A 19,849-nucleotide genomic window follows, 5' to 3' on the forward strand; every position below is an offset into this window, starting at 1 on the left:
ATCCTAATATTTATGTCAAAGAATTTTTCATGTAGCCATCTTTATAACCATTAATTTAATTATGCAAAACAACTCATCAAAAGTATATCCTATACTTTATTTATATTTTTCTTTCTTTTATTTATAAATGGTGTTACGATACTACACAAGATTTGGTATTTTAAAAAATAAATTTATACTCTTTAATAATTAATTGAAATAAATAAATTAAATATTACATGATTTTTCATTTTGCCTTAATAACATCCTAAGTGAGACTGAATTGGCCCCCCATATATGTGTAGGGAAGGACTGTGCCTACTCTATTATTATCAAACTATAAATACAGGCAAGTTACTGAATCTCCCTTAGTTTCAGCCTCTTTACCAAATAGATAGAAATATATTTGTACTTCAAGCCTTTTTTGTGACATTTAGTCAGCTCATATCCAGAACCCAACAAGAATCTAGAAGCTGATTCGTCTTCGTTTCCTTTGTTCTTCCCCATAAAGAATTGGTTCCTCGTGAGAATTGACTAACATAAGGAAAATGTTTTGTTTATTTCCATGAGATTTTTGCATATGCTAACATTCATCATATGTCACATCTGTGGCAATTGTTTTTCAGTGTTAAACTTTACGATTCTAAATATAGACTATATAAAATATATTTGATTTTTCATAATTTTAAACAGTAGGAAATACCCTTCATTTGATGTCTTGATAGAAATGTAATTTTTTTCTAATCTATCCAAAGATACTTTAAAACTATAACTCTTTGATATTATGAAATTTAAATAAATTTATAATGTCAAGGTGAGAGTTTAAATTGCTCTGTTTTCATCAAACTTGATAAACATGTATCTCACATAATTTACTAAATAAGAATTCTCTTCTCCAGTAACGTATGACTTTTTTTTTTAATGCTCTGGAGTTTCTGTTGATCCATGTCTTTCATTTTTTGCCAGTAGCAACTTCTTTTATTTTAAAAAGGCTAATCTGGCCTTACCAACATGAGAACAGTGTTAGTTGTTTCTGTAAGAGGCTTTATATACTGTTTATTCATCTTATAGGTATCAGCAAAGGCTTACATAAAACCAATCATCCTTTTTGAGATTTACCTAAACTCATAGCAGTAGTGGTCCACTTGTCAGTTAGAATTTTTGTGTGATAAGAAAGAGCCTTCATCAGAGATTATGGTAAGAGATTGACAGGATCAAATCTATGGCTGCATCAGGATTTTTCTTTACTAACAATGAACTGATATTTATTGAGGGGCTACTATGGGTAGCCCTAGTATTATTCTAAGTGTTCCATATGCATTATCAATCTTTAAAGTATCCCCTACTGACCATCAAGGATGCTCAAAAATGAAAGGATATGACGGGCAAGGAACTAAAGGAAACCAAGAGAATTACATGATAGTGATCACACAGACAATATGGATAAAAAGATAGAAATTACAAAACAGAACCAAGTATAAATATTGGAGCTAAAGAATACAATAATTGGAATGTCCTACAAGAAAACTGATGCACAAAGAGCCAAAGTCACACATCTGGTAGGAGATAGAGTCAGGATTCGAACCCACACTGGGACTGTGGTCTACGCATCCTCTCAAGCTGACTGCCTGCTGGCTGTCAGGTTCCCTCTGCTCCCATGGCCTCTACTCCCATGGCCTCTACTGGCCAACCCCAAGGCTAGAAGTTCACATTGTCAAATAATTAGCCTGGTAAACCTCTGGGCATGGATGCAGCTGGAGACCATTATCTTAAGTGAAGCAATACAGAAACAGAAAACCAAATATCATATGTTCTCACTTATAAGTGAGAGCTCAACATAGGTTATACATGGATATAAATATGGCACTGGGGAGCACTAGAGGAGGGAGAGAGGGAAGGAGGCAAGGGCTGAAAAACCACCTACTGGGTACCGTGTTCACTGCCCAGGTGATGGGTTCAATTATATCCCAAACCTCAGCATCACACAATACACCCATGTAACAAGCCTTCACATGTAACCCCCGATTCTAAAATAAAAGCTGAAAAAGAAAAAAAATAATAATAATTGTCCTAGCAAATAATTCTAATGCCTACTTAAGATATGGGAAAAGGTTTAAGCAGACTACAAGTAAAAAAGTGAAAGTTAGTAGACAAAAACGATATCATTTTGTGTAAAATAACCTGATGTTTCACAGCTCAATGTTAGTAATAGTAATTCAGGGCTTCTAATCTTCTAATCTATCAGACATTGCTTTTAGGAATTTAAGAACATTCTAAAAAGCTGTTAGATGGCCAGGCACAGTGGCTCACGCGTGTAATCCCAGTACTTTGGGAAGCCAAGGTGAATGGATCACTTGAGGTCAGGAATTCCAGACCAGCCTGGCCAACATGGTGAAACCCTGTCTCTACTAAAAATATAAAAATTAGCTGGGTGTGGTGGCACACTTCTGCAGTCCCAGCTACTCGGCAGGCTGAGGCAGGAGAATCACTTGAACCCAAGAGGCAGAGGATGCAGTGAGCTGAGATCGTGCCACTGCACTCAGGCACTCCAACCTGAATGACAGAGCGAGACTCCGTCAAAAAAAAAAAAAAAGATGCCATTAGACAGTGTATACTCAACCCACTGAAAATGCTTAGATTCATTAGCATGAACATACTGCAGTTCAACAAATCTATCATTTGGAAATTCAAAGTATGGACCAAGATATATAAACAAACAGCTCTATCTCACAGCTTTATAAATCTTACTAACCTCAGTTAGGAAAACGAACTACCAAATACGATTTAAAAAATAAAGACTAACTTTTCTGTATGTCAAATCACTATAATAATTAAATTACCATAATATAAATGTATAAAAAATACATCAAAATATTACAGTAATAAACTTGGGATGGTCACATTGTAACTAGTGGCTCTTCTTTGTGCTTCTATGTATTTTTAATCATTTCATAGTTGGTATTAAATAACTGAATACTTATTCAAAATGTAATGTAAAATGAAAGAAACAGCAAAATGCAGTCTCAGTATTATCTTAATTTGAGGAACAAAATGGGAGCCTAGAAATGTTAACACTGGATAATTATATAATTGGTCATGTTTTTATTTTTCATTCTCTAGCATGTCTTCAGTAAGCACATATTGTTCACATAAGCAGAATAAACTTACAGAACATTGTGTTCTACATCATGACAAAAACTTGCCAAGATGTTTTTGAAAAAGAAATGTAATGTGAAAACGTGTTGATTTATTTCTGACTTGAGAGCCAATCCTTGTTTGATAACACCCAAATCTGGTACTGATTGGCTTAGATCTCCAAGTATGAGAGCATGTTTCTTGTTTTTTGTTTTTCTGTCTTGTTTACTGCTATATTTTCAACATTTAGCACGCTATCTGTTTCAAAGGAGCTCTTCAAGATTATTTGTTAAATAATTCCACATATTCAATCTATGTCAACAGAATGTTCTTTCCTTGTCAATAACCAGCAGTATCATGTTCACATGATATTAGAGCTTCTTCCCCTCAGGCAGAGTACAGATTGTAAATAAAATGAGGGTTTTTCATTAACTTCAAGTACCTATTTTTTAAGCCTCTCAATTGCTATTGTATAGCCTTGGGAAAACTGCTTAACATTATGCGGTTATTTCTTTCATTTGTAAAATGAGGATGTAGTATCTAATTTTTAAGGTTATTATATTAATTAGGTAAATGTTAATATAACTAACCCACAGTTCACCTAAACATATGATAAACCAAATTGGGTTCAACCATATTGTACACTTTCATAACCCAGTGATTTTTTTTCTATGACTGTATCTTTTAAATTTTAAAGGAATCGTCTGCTTTATTCACATTTTTATCTGAAAATTTTTTTCAACTTTTATTTTAAGTTCTGGGTTGCCTGTGCAGGATGTGCAAGTTTGTTACATAGGTAAATGTGTGCCTTGGTGGTTTGCCGCACTTATCAACCCATCCCCTAGGTATCAAGCCCTGGGTCCATTAGCTATTCTTCCAGATGCTCTCCCTCCCCACCCCAAATATATACCAGTATGTGTTGCCCATCCCCATGTGTCCATGTGTTCTCTCGTTTGCTTTCTGCTTACAAGTGAGAACATGTGGTGTTTGGTCTTCTGTTCCTGCGTTACTTTGCTGAAGATAATGGCTTCCAGCTTTATCCGTGTCCCTGCAAAGGACATAATCTCATTCATTTTAATGGCTGCATAGTATTCCATGGTGTATATGTGCCACATTTTTTTTTTTATCTAGTCGATCACTGATGGGCATTTGGGTTGATTCCATGTCTTTGCTATTGTAATTAGTGCTGCAATCAACATACACGTGCATGTACCTTTATAATAGAATGATTTATATCCCTTTGGGTATGTACCCAGTAATGAGATTGCTGGTCAAATGGTATTTGTGCTTCTAGATCTTTGAGGAATTGCCACACTGTTTTCCACAATGGTTAACTAATTTCCACTCCCACGAACAGTGTAAAATCATTCCTTTTTCTCCTCATCCTTGCCAGCATCTGTTGTTTCTTAAAGGATGGAGGAAAATTAAAAATTTTTAAATAACTTGCCAACTCCTTGTTGTCTTTTTTCATAGGTTGTTTTGGCGAATAATACATGGGGAGTCATCCAAATTATTTTTACACCTTCTCCATTTAATCATATTCTTCTAGGCAGAAACTGTTAACAAGATTATAAAGTACAATAGATTTTCAATATCTAAACATGTTAAAATGCTGCAATTAGTTTCCTTTAGTACATGTACTTTCCTTTGTAAAACAGAATTTTAAGTAATATGCCATCTGCTTTACCCTATTTCTAATTATGGCATCGCATATGAATTTTAATAGGTATCATAATTTGAATCACTATCATGAGAAAATAAAGAGATATCGGTTATTGTATCTGTTTATTTTCACAATGAATCTGTAATAGTAAATAATATTTTATGAAATACTAAATTATAAAGAGAAATTGTTTTTTACTGCAATGAAAAAATTAATTAAGTCATTCAAAGGGTGATAACATTTAATTTCAAAATAGATACTCCAGAAGTTGAACAAAAATGGTTTTGATTATAATAATAGTATACATAGATATTAAACAAAAAACGAAAACCCGTATAAGTACAGCAGGAATCATCCTCTGATTGTACGTAGCTGTTACCATTCAAAATTTGTTATAAGAAAAATAATAGTCACTTGCTGAGGGTCAATTATTGTGCCACATACTCTACAAAGCTGTCCAATGTCCATGTTTTTTTTTACTCCATTATGCACCAACTTTTTTTTTTTGAGATGGAGTCTAGCTTTTGTTGCCCAGGCTGGAGTGCAGTGGCACAATCTGAAGTCACTGCAAACTCCACCTCACAGGTTCAAGCGATTCTCCTGCCTCAGCCTCCCAAGTAGGTGGGATTACGGGCATGCACCACCACACATGGCTAATTTTTGTATTTTTTTTTTCCAGTAGAGAATCTTACAACAATGATTTGGGTTTTTTGACATGCCAAAAAGATTAAAAAGTGTAAATCAAAAAAGAAGAAGAAGGAACAAAAACATCCATATAAGATGATAACAGGTAGCATTCACCCCTTAATAACTTTTTATTTTGGGTAGATAAATTAACTCTTTGATTCTTAGTTTTCCAATTTGTAACATTTTAAAAAATTCGCTTCAAAGTGTTATTGTGAAGCCTAGGTGAAAGCATGCATGTAATTCTCTTGACACTAAATTCACAATAAGTAATATATATCATTTTGAAGAACTCTGTATGAATTTTTGTTTAAGAAATGTATTAGTACTTCTATCTAATGAGATAAAAAATGTAGAAGGCAAATATATTTATGACATAATTAAAATACTTTGTAAAAACAATTTTTTCTAGAATTAACTAGCAAGAATGGAGATAATGTTAAAAATGAAGAGAGTTGGGGAAGTCTTAACCTAAGATATATTAAATGTTTTATTAAAAATAATATTTCTCAAAGTTGCTATTTTCTAAAGAAAAAAGAGGCATTTAAGTGAAAGACATAGTAACATACGCATGTAAAACACATCCTAAAGCAATAAGGAAGTAATTCTGTCAGGAAAATAAGCTAACAATTTATAACAGCTTCAAATGACATTCTTACCTTATAGACTACATCAGCTAAATTATTTTTATTAATAATGTTAGTATTAATAATATTTTTACTTACTAGGAGACAATTATTAAGCCATTTATCAGAGTAAGAAATGGAAAAATTTGCAAAGGTTGCTTAAATAATTTACCCAAAGTCACAGAACTAAAAGGAGAGCTAGAATTAAATAAATATCTTAATCCAAATACGCAAACAAATTTACAAAAGTTAAAAAAAAAATGTGTGGATAAGAATGTTTCAAGCATTAAACAAAGAGATTGCTATCAAATGAAAGAATTGGTAGATTTAATTCCAGAAGAATTTAAAATTTCTGACAGTGTAAATTTATAACCAAAAGCAGCCATTCTGATAGTACTACAAACAAGCTTTTGTGAAAAGTTGTGTACATTACTCCAAGCAATTTTAATTGCACTGCTAAACTCATAAAGCTAGGAATGGAGGAAGGGAGGAAGGGAGGAAGGCAGGAAGGCAGGAAGGGAGGAGGAAAGGCAGGAAGGGAGGGAGGGAGGAGAGAAAGACAAACACTAACATGTAGACACAGGATGCTCTGGCAACAGGAAAAACAGTAAACACAATTCTCTCTGGGAGAAACATTCCAAAATGAGATAGATATTTTAGAGTTTCTATCTTGTAAACTTAGTAAAAAACAAAGTCAATGTGAAAATATTACCAGACATTAACAATGAAATTTTCACAAGCCAACGTAAGCATAAAGAAGTCAGAAAGAATAATGAGCAGAGTAAGCACATTAGACATAGAAATGATTATATATTAAAAGGTAAAAACTAATGAAATGTTTAAGGAAATAAAAGATGGTATCAGAAATATTAACAAGAGAAAAATCCTGTAAACCATCACCAAACATTTTTGAAAGATAATTCTAGAATTACAAAATTAAAACTAAAATCACTGAAAATAAAATTGAAATGCGGTTCAATAGTAACTTAGATACAATGAAAAGAAGATGTGAACTGTAAGAGGGTAAATGGATTAATCTACTAGTCAATATATCAATCCAAAATGTATATGCAACCAATACCATAGTTTCAAAATACATAAAGCATGCATTGATAAGATTAAAAGGAGAAATAAGTAAATCTAAAAACATACTGGGAGATTTTAATGTGTGCAACTCAGTAACATTTGGAAGAACCAACAAAAGAAAGTAGTATAGGTATAAGTGTTTTGATAACAAACTGGACATGGTATGTACAGAACACTAAACCACAAAACTTCAGAATATGTATTATTCTTAACGGCACATGAGACATTTACTAAAATTAACTACTGTATGGGTCATAAAGCAAGCCTCAATACATTTTAATAGATTGAATTCAGATAGAGCATGTTCTATGACCTCAATGGAAGTACCTTGAAAATTAGTAACAAATAGATACCTTAGAATATTTTCCAATGTTTAGGAATTAAATTATGCACTTCTTAGGAATCCATGAGTCAAAGGAAAACCGAAAATATTTTGTACTGAATGATGACAACATACCATATTCCAAATCTGTGTGATATAACTAACATTGATCACTGAAAACTAAATAACAAGAAGTTAAGAAAAAAGCAACGTACTTTAAAAAGAAAGAAGAATATGATAAATATAAGAGGAAAATTTTGGAAGAAAAGGAAAAATTTAAATAAAAGGTACACAGTCAAAAAATGATTGAGACCAATAAAAGTGATTTAAAAAACACTCTGACAAGATGGATTAAAAAAAAGGAGAGACAGAGAAAGTAAAATTTACCAGTGTTAGGAAAAAATTATTCTAATATTTAAAATATTCTAATAGGAGAAATATCATTTGAAAAATTAAATAATATGCCATATTTATTAAAAAACACAAATGCAAGAAGCAATCGTAATTTTAATAAAATTTGCATTTGTTAAAATATCTAAACCCATAAGCAAAATTTTTCACAGAAAGAATCTAGGCCCAAATGGTTCACTAGTGTATTCTTCCAAATATTTAAGGAAGAAATAATGTTAACCTTAATGAACTCTTCAGCATACAGAAAGAGTGGGAATAATTCCTAATTCATCTTATAAGATTGGCCTAACTTATTACATCAACAAAGGAATTGTGAGAAAGTAAAATTATAGGCTAGTCCCTCTCATTAACACTGATGCAAACTCTGAAATAAAACACTTATAAGTGAATATATATATGGGCCATTTTGTATTTATTCCAGACCTTTATTGTAGAAAACATCCCAAATCCAGTGTGTTTCCACACATGAAGAAAATAAAGGAGAAAAATTATATAATTTCAACTGATACAGAAACACTTTTAATATTACTCAACACAGATTCATGATTGAATTCTTTTAGCAAACTAGGAATAGAAGGCAACGTGGTGTGATAGAAGATATGTATAGTAAATCTACAGTAAATATCAAGCACATGATGAAAAATGAATGTTTTCTCTCTAATATGGAGAGAAGACAAAGATGCCTGTTTTATATTTTCTATGTAATATTGCACTAAATTGAGAAAATGAAGTTGGACTTTGACCTTATACCATACACAAAAACTAATTCAAAATGGTTTAAAGACCTATATGTAACACCTGAAACTACAAAACTCCAAGGAAAAGAAAAAAGTAGAAGCTCTTCATGACATGTATTTACCAATTATTTTTTGGATGACACCAAAAGCAAAGGCAACAAAAGCAAAAAGAGATAAATGGGACTACATCAATTTTAAAAAACGTCTGTGCAGCAAAGGAAACCACCCACAGAGTGAAAAGGCAACACAGAGTGGGAGAAAATATTTGCAAACCACATATTTGACAAGGGGTTCATATCCCAATATAAAAGAAAAAACACATACAACTGAACAACATCAAAAAACAATTAAAAAATGGGCAAATAATTTGAATAGACATTTCTCCAAAAAGACATACAAATGACCAGCAAGCCTATGAAAAGATGTTGAACATCACTAGCAACTAGGGAAATGCAAATCAAAACCACAATGTAATATCACACCCATTAAGATGTGAGAATTAAAAAATAATAACAAGCGTTATTGAAGATGTGGAAAAATACTAACCATTGGGCCCTGTTGGTGGGCATGTAAAATGGTTCAGCCACTATAGAAAATAGTATGGATGCTGCTCAAAAAATAAAAATAGAACTACTATATGACTGAGCACTTCCACATCTGAATACTTATCCAAAGGAAATGAAAACAGGATCACAAAGAGCTATTTGCACACCCATGTTCACAGCAGCTTCATTCACAATATGCAAGAGGTAGAAGGAACCTAACTGTCCATCAACAGGTGAATGGATAAAGAAAATGTGACATACGTAAATACAATGGAACAATATTCAATCTTAAAGAAGAAGGAAATCATGCTGTATGCAACAACATACTTGTACCTTAAGGACATTATGCTAAGTGAAATAAACCAGTTTCAGAAAGACAAGTACTACAGGATACTACTTATAGGAGATGTCTAAGATAGTTAAATTCATAGAAACAGAAAATAGAATAGTGACTGCCAGTGACTAGGAGAGGGCACAAGAGAAATTGTTCAGTAAGTATAAAACTTCAACTATAAAAAATGAAAACTTTCTAGAGATCTGTTGCACAACAGTGTGCATATGGTTAACACTGAAGCAGCATTGTTCATCTGGGGTAATACCTGAGGTTTGCTGCCTCATGCCAAGGAAATCAAGAACATGGACACACAAGGAGTGAGTTCAAGTGCCAAGATTTAACAGGTGAGAGAAGGAAAAAAGGTCTTGTGAGAGAGATTCTCCCAAGTGGGTCTTCCGGTTTCTTGGTGAAATGCAGGGAGTTTTATAGATGAGCCTGAGGCGGCAGTGTCCGATTTACATAGGGCCCAAAGATTGGTTGTGAGAGGTGACAATGTGCTAGCAGCCCTCGCTCTCAGCGCCTCCTCAGCCTCAGGTCCGCTCTGGCAGTGCTTGAGGAGCCCTTCAGCCCGCCACTGCACTGTGGGAGCCCCGCTCTGGGCTGGCCAAGGCCGGAGCCGACTCCCTCTGCTTGCGAGGAAGTGTGGAGGGAAAGGCCCCGGCAGGAAATGGGGCTACCGGCGGCTTTCACAGTCCAACGCGAGTTCAGGTGGGCAGGGGCCCTGCAGGCCTGCACTGAGAGCAGCCAGCAGGCACAGCTGGCCAAGGGCAGTGAGGGGCTTAGCACCTGGGCTAGCAGCTGTGGTGGGTGTGCTGGGTCCCCCAGCAGTGCCAGCCCCTGGCAGGCGCTCAAGGAGTTCTCGCTGGGCCTCAGCTGCCTCCCCGTGGGTCAGGGCATGGGACCTGCATCCCGCCATGCTCTGAACCCTCCCCCTACTTGGCAGTTGGGTCCTACTCAGCCCAAACCTCCCTGAGGAGCACCGCCCCATGCTCCACAGCCCTCAGTCCCATCAACTGCCCAGGGGCTGAGGAGTACAGGTGCATGGCACAGGACTGACAGGCAGCTCCGCCCGCGGCCCAGCTGCAGGATCCACTAGGTGAAGCCAGCTGGGCTCCTGAGTCTAATGGGGACTTGGAGAACTTTTATGTCTAGCCAAGGGATTGTATATACACCAATCAGCACTCTGTGTCTAACTCAAGGTTTGTAAATACACCAATCAGTACTCTGTATCTAGCTAACCTAGTGGGGACCTGGAGAACTTTTCTGTCTAGCACTCTGTGTCTAGCTAAAGGATTGTAAATGCACCAATCAGCATTCTATGTCTAGCTCAGGGTTTGTAAATACACCAGTTAGTATTCTGTATCTAGCTAATCTAGTGGGGACTTGGAGAACTTTTATGTCTAGCTAGAGGATTCTAAATTCACCAATCAGCACTCTGCAGTCTAGCTCAGGAATTGTAAAACGGACTGATCAGCTCTCTGTAAAATGGACCAATCCCTGAGCTAGACACAGCTCAGGGATTGTAAAATGGACCAATCAGCTCTCTGTAAAATGGACCCATCAGCAGGATGTGGGTGGGGTCAGATAAGGGAATAAAAGCAAGCTGTCCAAGCCAGCAGTGGCAACCCGCTCAGGTCCTCTTCCACGCTGTGGAAACTTTGTTCTTTCACTCTTTGCAATAAATCTTGCTGCCACCCACTCTTTGGGTCCCTGCCGCCTTTATGAACTGCAACACTCACAGCGAAGGTCTGCAGCTTCATTCCTGTCAGCGAGATCACGAGCCCACCAGAAGGAAGAAGCTCCAGACACACCTGAACATCTGAAGGAACAAACTCCAGACACACCATCTTTAAGAACTTTAACACTCACCGCGAGGGTCCGCGGCTTAATTCTTGAAGTCAGCAAGACCAGGAACCCACCAATTCTGGACATAGTTGGACCAAGTGTGCCATTTACATAGCATGTGAAAAGGCTGGTAGCCCCACCCTAATCTTTCATTATACAGATGGGTTCTGTGTCTGGCCGGCTCCATGTTGCCTGTTCCTTTACTATACACGTGGTTGACAAAGAAAAGGGAAAATGGAGCCTCCATGTTGAACATGCCTGGACCCCAGGTGGCCTTATCTTATTGGCAGAGCTGTCAGCATTCACCCACGCAAGCATCCAGCTTGCCTTGTCTATGTCTGCAGTTCGATTTTACAGGCTGCTCTTTGTTAGAGAAGGAATGATTTGGGGCTGCCTTTTTGTTAAAAGGGAAGCCTTACTGAGGACTCTCTTACCCTCACTAACTGCGTAAATAATTTCTTTTTAGCTCCTGTATCAACACTGCTGTACTCTTAGAAATGGTTAAGGTGGTAAATTCTATGTGTTTTTTATCACAATAAAAAAATTAAGATAAAAGATTGTACTAAAGCCTCTAGAGAATGTAATAAGGCCAGAAAAAGAAAAGATTTAATAATTGGAAAGAAAAAAAGACTATCATTATTTGAAGATGCATGATTGCATAATATAAATATAGCAAATGTAGAGAAACTATGGTAAGAACATTTAATCAATTGATAAATTTATTATCAGATATAGTCATTTTTAGCAAATAACATCTATTCGTCACCTAGAAATAATCCAACATAAAGTTGGACAAGAACTTTATACCAACAAATGATAAAATTTTGGATATTAAAGCACACTATAATAAAAAGAGAGATACTCTATGTGTAAAGACAAGACAATTAGCTCAACCCAAACTGGCTTATGCATTTAATACAATTCCAATGGAAACTACAATACATTTCTTTAATTAACTGATATTATGATTTGAAAAATTATTTGAAAATCTCATGGCCAGTGATAGCCAAAGCACTCACCAAGAAGTATTGTCAAGGTTTATTACAAAGCCAGAGTAATTTGTATAGAACCACAAAACAGAACCACCCTATACAGAAACTTGTTACAGAGAGAAAGGAAGGACTTAATAATTAGTGCTGAGACAATGTGTTATCCATATGGGGCAAACAACAGTAGTAGAACTCTTATCTCACAGTATGCTTTAGAACAGGACAGAAAAAAAGAAATGTGTAAAACTTAACAATTGTTTATGGCCTAATATACAGAATGATGTCCTCAACAAAATATCAAAAAGTAATTATATTAAGAACTCTTGGGGGTAGGGAGGAAATGGGGATATGTAGTTCCAAGGCTGCTAAGCTGCAATTAGTAGAATGAATAAGTTTAGAAATTTAATGTATAGCACAAGGATAATAGCTAATAATATTGTTTTGTATACTGGAAATGTGCTGAGAGAGTAGATTTTAGGTGACCACACACACACACAAACACACACACACACACACACTCCAAAGGATAACTGTAAGATGATAGATATGTTAATTTGCCTGACTATAGGAACTATTTCATTATGTATATTTGAACATTATCTTGCATACCTTAAATATAAACTATAAAAGATTTCTTAAAAACTCTTAAAATTTCATTATCACAAAATTTAATAAGAAATTTCTTCATTAAGGGAAACCTTTTAAAAACATAACAAACCACAAATTGGGAAAAGATACTTGAAAATGATATATCAACAGAAAATTAATAATATGAATTTATAAAGTTCTCCCTCACATCGACAAATAGAAGACCACCCAATAGAAGGATGGGGCAAGAGATATGATAGAACAGGCAATTTCACAGAAGAAACCCAAGGGGTCAGTAAGCTCATGGTAATACATTCAATCCATCACGAATTAGAAAAGTACAAGTGAAAACTAACCAAAATGAGATAGAATTTTACAATGACCATCATAGTAAAAAAGTAAAAACAAAGTTAGACAAAACCAAATACTGGTGAGAATGGGGAGCCCAGTAGGGATTCTTATATACAGTTTGCGGTCAAGTAAATTTATATGGCATTTGCTGTATGCAGTTGGGTGAATTTGTGTTCTCAATTTAGCTAGACCAAGTTATGTTTCCCAGCACTGCTCTCTTGCATAGTTCTGAGTCAATGCAAAGCTACAAGAGACACTTTGTGCAAGAGCTGGCAAGTGAAAGTGAAACAGCAGCTATGTACTTATGCTTGAAACATGAATTGAGAACACCAGGTACGAATTCAGCTTACACATATTGTCAGTTGCTGCTGGCTCACTGGGACTGTGTGGGGCACCATTTGGCCCACAGTGCTTATGCATCCTGTAGGTCCTACAGGATCCTAGTTGGGACAGGATATCTGCCCCAGGGATATTTCACTTTTTCTGGTGGCATCTATTTTTTTTCTGGGAGGAAGCACCTGGTATTACTAAGAATTATGCTTCCTGTCAATGATACTGACCTGACTTCAGTAGAAAGAAATCACACGGATATTATATAACCATAAGTTTTAAAAGAGAGGGGAATTTAACTCTGTGATGAAGGATATCATGTTCTGCTAGAAAGTGTTCTTATCGTCAAAGTTGAAGTCTCCAAGGCAGAAAGGGACAAATACGAAGGTTTCAATTTGCCATCATGGATTCCAGCTTATCCATCCTCCATTCTATTTAGTATCATCTTACCTTCCTGACTACCTGCCCTACTGATGTTAGACTCCAACATCAAGCACAAAACAGCTTTATACAGTCTTTAGCCAGCTCCTACAACTGTGTAAGGTCAAATTCTGATTATAAGTTTCTTATCACATATATCAGTAGGATTCTGTTTCTTTGATTTAATCTCAACTGTTTCAACTGATTATGACATAGACAGAAAAAGACAAACTGCAGCAAGCAATGGCTTGACATTTTATGAACCATGAAAAAATACCAACTTTTCATTTATTTAAAGACAATACATAAAATTCCCCTCTCTTTTAAAACTTATGGTTATATAATGTCTATGTGCTTTCTTTCTACTAAAGTCAGGTCAGTTTCATTGACAGGAAGCATAATTCTTAGTAATACCAGGTGCTTCCTCCCAGAAAAAAATAGAGGCCACCAAAAACAATGAAATATCCCTGGGGCAGATTTAGATGTCACCTGACAGCCATAGAGCATTTGTGCAGAGACTAAAAGACTGATCTGAGAAACCACTTCCTGGGATGAAATCAAAGCCAGGGAGAGAATCCCATACCCAAATATAATCTAAAGGAGTTAAAGAGAGGAAAAGAATACCGGTGAGACAAAGGGATTTAAACTGGAGGAACAAGGAACAAAAAAGTGAGTGCACATTTGAAGGTGAGAGGTACAGCCTAAACGAATTCATCGAGGCAAAGGAAGCCAGCTCTAGATGCTTGTTTTTATAATGGTCCCTGGTGACTAAAAAGCAAATCACAGCCATGATTTTACTGTTACCGTTACATTTTTTCATAAAGCATCTCTAGAGACACTGCAGAAATTTGGGGAAAACTTCAAGAACATGTTGACCTGAGGAAAGAACTATAAATATACTACCTGTCAAATATACTACCAGTGCTAAAATATAAATCAATTAAACCACTCATAATGACATGTAAACCTCATATATCTGGACTTCAGTATTTTGATCAATATCTTGAATGTCCTAATACTCTTGCTATAGATTGACATTTAGCAATAAATGATTAACTTGTAATGTATGAATATACTGTTTAGCTCTGATAAAGTTTGTAGTAGTAATTTGAATGTATGATTTTAATGGATTTGAAAATATTTCTAAAGAAACAAAAATAAATATAATGACTCCAACTCTTTAGCAAAAATGTCATGAGACATATAACCAATACAAAAATGTCTTGACTCTGAATACAAATATAAATTTATTTTTCTTTTTAATTTTTCAGCTATTTCTTTCAAATTTGTGTCTCCACAATCATTGTGCTTTCTGTTTTGGTACAAAAATATTTTCTTAAAATTGGATGTGATAATCATCAAAATTTTGCATTGTGTTTTAAATTTAATGTAGAGCTACTTGTTTTAATTCTGTGACAACTTTTTATGAAATGGGGTATCCTTTATGTTTCTAATTTTAGCAAATTTTTGTCATTACAAGCAACCTCAATAAGTATTATATACAAAAGTATGTAAACAGTTTCAATAATAAGCATTCTAAAGCACATCATTTCTAATGATAAAATTTTATATTCTCTGATTTATAATTTCATAGTCACCACTAAAAAAACTTTTGAATATTAGAAAAAAAACGATATTGCTCACTTTGGTGAATGGACTTAGCCAGAAACTCCATTTGCAGATCATGAAATATAAAATAAATGTAAATTTTTAAAAATATCATGGGGAAAGAATTTCAGGTAACTGGGAAGTAAATGTCTACTAATCTTATTTTTCTGTGTAAACAGTGGTAACCTAGAGGTTTGCATTCTCAAAGGCATTTATGTCCAATAGATTCACATAATCCCAAAGGTTCTCTAAATAAAAAATTGTGGGTTCTGGCTCTACTATAACATTAATCAAGATCAAATTAAGGATTTATGGGTTATAATAAAGTAGTTCCAGTGTCTACACCTATTTTTCCAAACAGTTCATCAACTGGCTTTTACACTAGAGTAAATTCCTTCCCTATAGAAGAAAACAGCTCAAGCCTTAACTCCTACAATTTATATGACAAATAAAAATCAATACAAGTGTTCTTGTTAATGGTCTTATAAGAAAAAGCCAGAATATCTGGAACAGGAGACAAAAGAACTCCAGGGTCAAGTGTACTCATCTTTGGATTCCAACATCTTAGACTTCCGAAGAGTAATTGATCTCATATTACGCTCTTACCTTCTGAACTGCAGTCTTTCGTGGATTATGAGCCTAACTGTGCATGGCAAAAGTGTTTCTTTAACAATCCTAACTTTATCACTCTGAAACACCATGAGACAGTGCAATAAACCCATCTTCATAGCTTTAAATATTACTATAATTTAAGAAGTATAAATGTTATGGATTTTCATAGATATTGGAAATGAATCATCTGTTTAAACCCTATCACTTTTTATATGAGGAAATTAAAGACCTTCAAAACATAAATACTGAGCCCAAAGTCATAGACCTAAAGAGAAAATTTAAACTAGAACATAGATATGTGATTTGTAGCTAATATTATCATCCAGTTGGACATATGAGCATAGGAATTTACAGCAGAAAGATAGAGTAATTCAATACCTTTATTTTATAGACAAGCAAACGGGGCTACAATGATTACAAATTTGCTTAATGGAGTGAAATTATTCATAGGGTTTGTGAAATCAAGTGCTGAAAACCCAAAAAATGCTTCCTTCTGTTTTGATATATAAGCAAAAAGCACTGCCTTAATCTATATTCTTTGAGACTCTTTTTTTCTGGCAGTAGTTATGACTTTTCTGTACTTTGTGGCCCAAATAGTTTTGTTTCAAAACAAAGTGCATTTTCAAAAGCAATCTTCTAATCTCAAAATAAAAATTCAATCAGCCAAAACACTCACCAAATCAGGCACTCTACCAGGTGCCCTTCTATGTACAGGACCAGACAAAGAACTGAAGCAGTTTCATTCTAGAAAATCAGACAGACAAGCTGAGATCTAGCTACCAAGCAGGCAAGCAGATAAATAAATATATGATTATTTCAAGTCTTAATAAAGGCAATGACCAAAATTCAAAACTCAGTATTGAGTGAGACAATGTCCTAATCAGAATGATTCAATAACTTAAAAAAAAAAAAAAAACAGTTTACTCCTAACAAGTGGCTTGTAAACAGGGAGTTTTAGGAAGAGAGATTTCTGTGCCAATTCATATAGACTACCAAAAATTGCTAGAGGATCTATATTGCTTTGGTTTATTTCTTAAAGTACCAAAGTGTTTTCAACAGCATGGGAATCAATGAAATAAGAGTGAATAAAACACTTTAATTTGAAGCAAAACATTCTCTGTCTTTCTCTCTCTCTCACACACACACATACACACAAACATACATACAACTCACAAACAAGCAGAGAAAACCAAATATTTTAGATCATTGTGGCTGCTATAATAAAATACCACAAACTGGGTGGCTTGTAAACCACAGAAAATTATTTCTTACTGTTCTGAGGCTGAGAAGTCCAAGATCAAAGAGCCACAAATTCAGTTTCTGGCGAGGTTCACTTTCTGATTCAGTGAGGTCTCCTTCTTTCTGTGTCCTTACATGGCTAAGGTGTAGGGGTAGTTAGCACTCTGGGGTCTTTCTTAGAAAGGCTCAATTCCTAATTCCCTCTCAAAGATCCACCTCATAATACCATCACCTGGAGCGTTAGAATTTCAACACATGTATTTGGAGGGTGGCAGAAGCACAATTGGATCATAGTAGCAAATGTAAAGTGAGGAACCTCATCCCACAAGAAATCCTACAAGAAACTGAGCTTCATTATATCAGTGACTAATGAGAATATCTAATTATCTAATAATTGGTCTTATTCCTTCACCAGATTCTAGGCAAGACATCTAAGATACTGTACCATTTTTCCTGTTTCCTAATTTCTAAGGTATATTTTCATTTATTTACTTAAATGTACAAATTATTCAAATCTAAACATTTTTATTAAAAGTAACAGGTCTACTTTAGAAAATTTTTAAAAATATGAAGATGTATAGGAAATAAAATATTTAAAAAGCATCACTATCTTATCTAATTACTAGAGCTGTCTCTTAACTGACTTTCTTACTTTTCATTGTTGCCTTCTCCTCTAGCTTAGGATCCACTGCACAGCGATGCTGACCATTCTAAAATGCAGATATGATGAGGGTGTTCCTTGACTCAAAATATTTACATGACTCAACTCCTTATTCCCACTGTGTTCAAGGAATCCAGATTTGCAGTAGTTTAGAAGGCCTTGCATGTTCCTACTCCTGCTCAACTCTCCCACTTCATTTGTTTTGACTCATTCTGGACCCTCTGAGGCTTTATTCCAGCCATTTCTCCAAAGAAACACACTTTCTTTCATTGCAAGACTCATGAGCATGCTGTGCCCTGTAAAAAAAGTACACAGAGGCAAGCACCACCCTTTTCACCAAACAAATCAGACATCCTTCCATGACCAAACGAGACATTGCTTCAGCCAATATGAGTTTGATGTTTGTCTTATATCCCTTTGAAAGACTCTGTTGGTTTTCTCCACTTCATTGCTTTATATTTTGATTATTTCTGAGTACCTTCTACATGCCAGTCATTGCTCGAGAGGGAAAAGAAGTAAGCAAAACACACAAAACAGCCACTCAATAGCACTTTACCTTCTCATGAGAAGCAGACAATAAATAATACAATTTATAGATATCAGATGTTAAAAAGTCCAATAAAGATTGGTTAGAGGAAAAAGATTTCTAGGGAATTCTCGTTTATATCAGGTGATCAAAGAGAAACCCACTGAGAAAGGACATTGGAACAATGGTTGGAAAAAGCAAAGGAACAAATCACGTGAATTTCTAGAAGGAATATAATCCAGGCTGAGGGAAAACAAAGTGAAAAGACTGTGAGATTTCCATATCCCTGTGTTTTCAAAGGTCCACAAGAATGCCAATGTCGGAGTTGAGAGAAAAGGAAGAACATTTGAAAATGAGGCTTTCCATCTGGGATTTTCAAATGCTATTTTAAATCCAATATCGCTATGATGTAAGGGGGTAACCTGGACATTCTAGGATATTTAGCATCATCCCTGGGCTCCATTCACTGGATGGCAGCAGCATCCACAACCCCCTCCCTGCAACTCCCTCCCCCCATTGTCACCCAGTAATGATCATCAAAAATTACCAAATTTTCTCTGGAGGAGCAAAATCAGCCAGTGATTGAAAACTGCTGTTCTAGAGGTAGCAAAAATAAGACTGTGCAAAGCGTTTTGCGCCATATTCAAATCTTCGCCTTTACCTTGAATAAAATGCACGCCAATGTAAGACACTGAGCAGAATTAGCATAACTTCAGTTATGCAAATCATTCTTGCTTTTGTGTTGACAATAGGCTGCAGGATAACAAGACAGAAAGAGCGCAGTAATCCAAGTAGGAGATAAAACTTGTTCAGATCTATATGACAGAAGTGGAGGTGATGAGAAGTGGTCACATTCTGGAAAGTCACCAGAGTTCCCAGCACATTGAAATGGGTGTGAGAAAAAGATAGGAATCAAGGATAATTCCAATGTTTTGGGAACATTAGACTTGCTATGAACTGAGATACAGAAGGCTAAAATTGAAATGGGCTCTGAGAGAAAGAAAAAAGGGAAAAAATAGCAATTAAGACTAAAAAGATGTTGACATGGATGTGGTGAAAAGGGAACACTTCCACTCTGCTGGTGGGAATGTAAACTAGTACAGTCACTATGGAAAACAGAGCAGAAATCCCTTAAAGAACTAAAAGTAGAAATACCAT

Source organism: Rhinopithecus roxellana, chromosome 9 (assembly GCF_007565055.1).
Source record: "Rhinopithecus roxellana isolate Shanxi Qingling chromosome 9, ASM756505v1, whole genome shotgun sequence".
Taxonomy (NCBI): Eukaryota; Metazoa; Chordata; class Mammalia; order Primates; family Cercopithecidae; genus Rhinopithecus; species Rhinopithecus roxellana.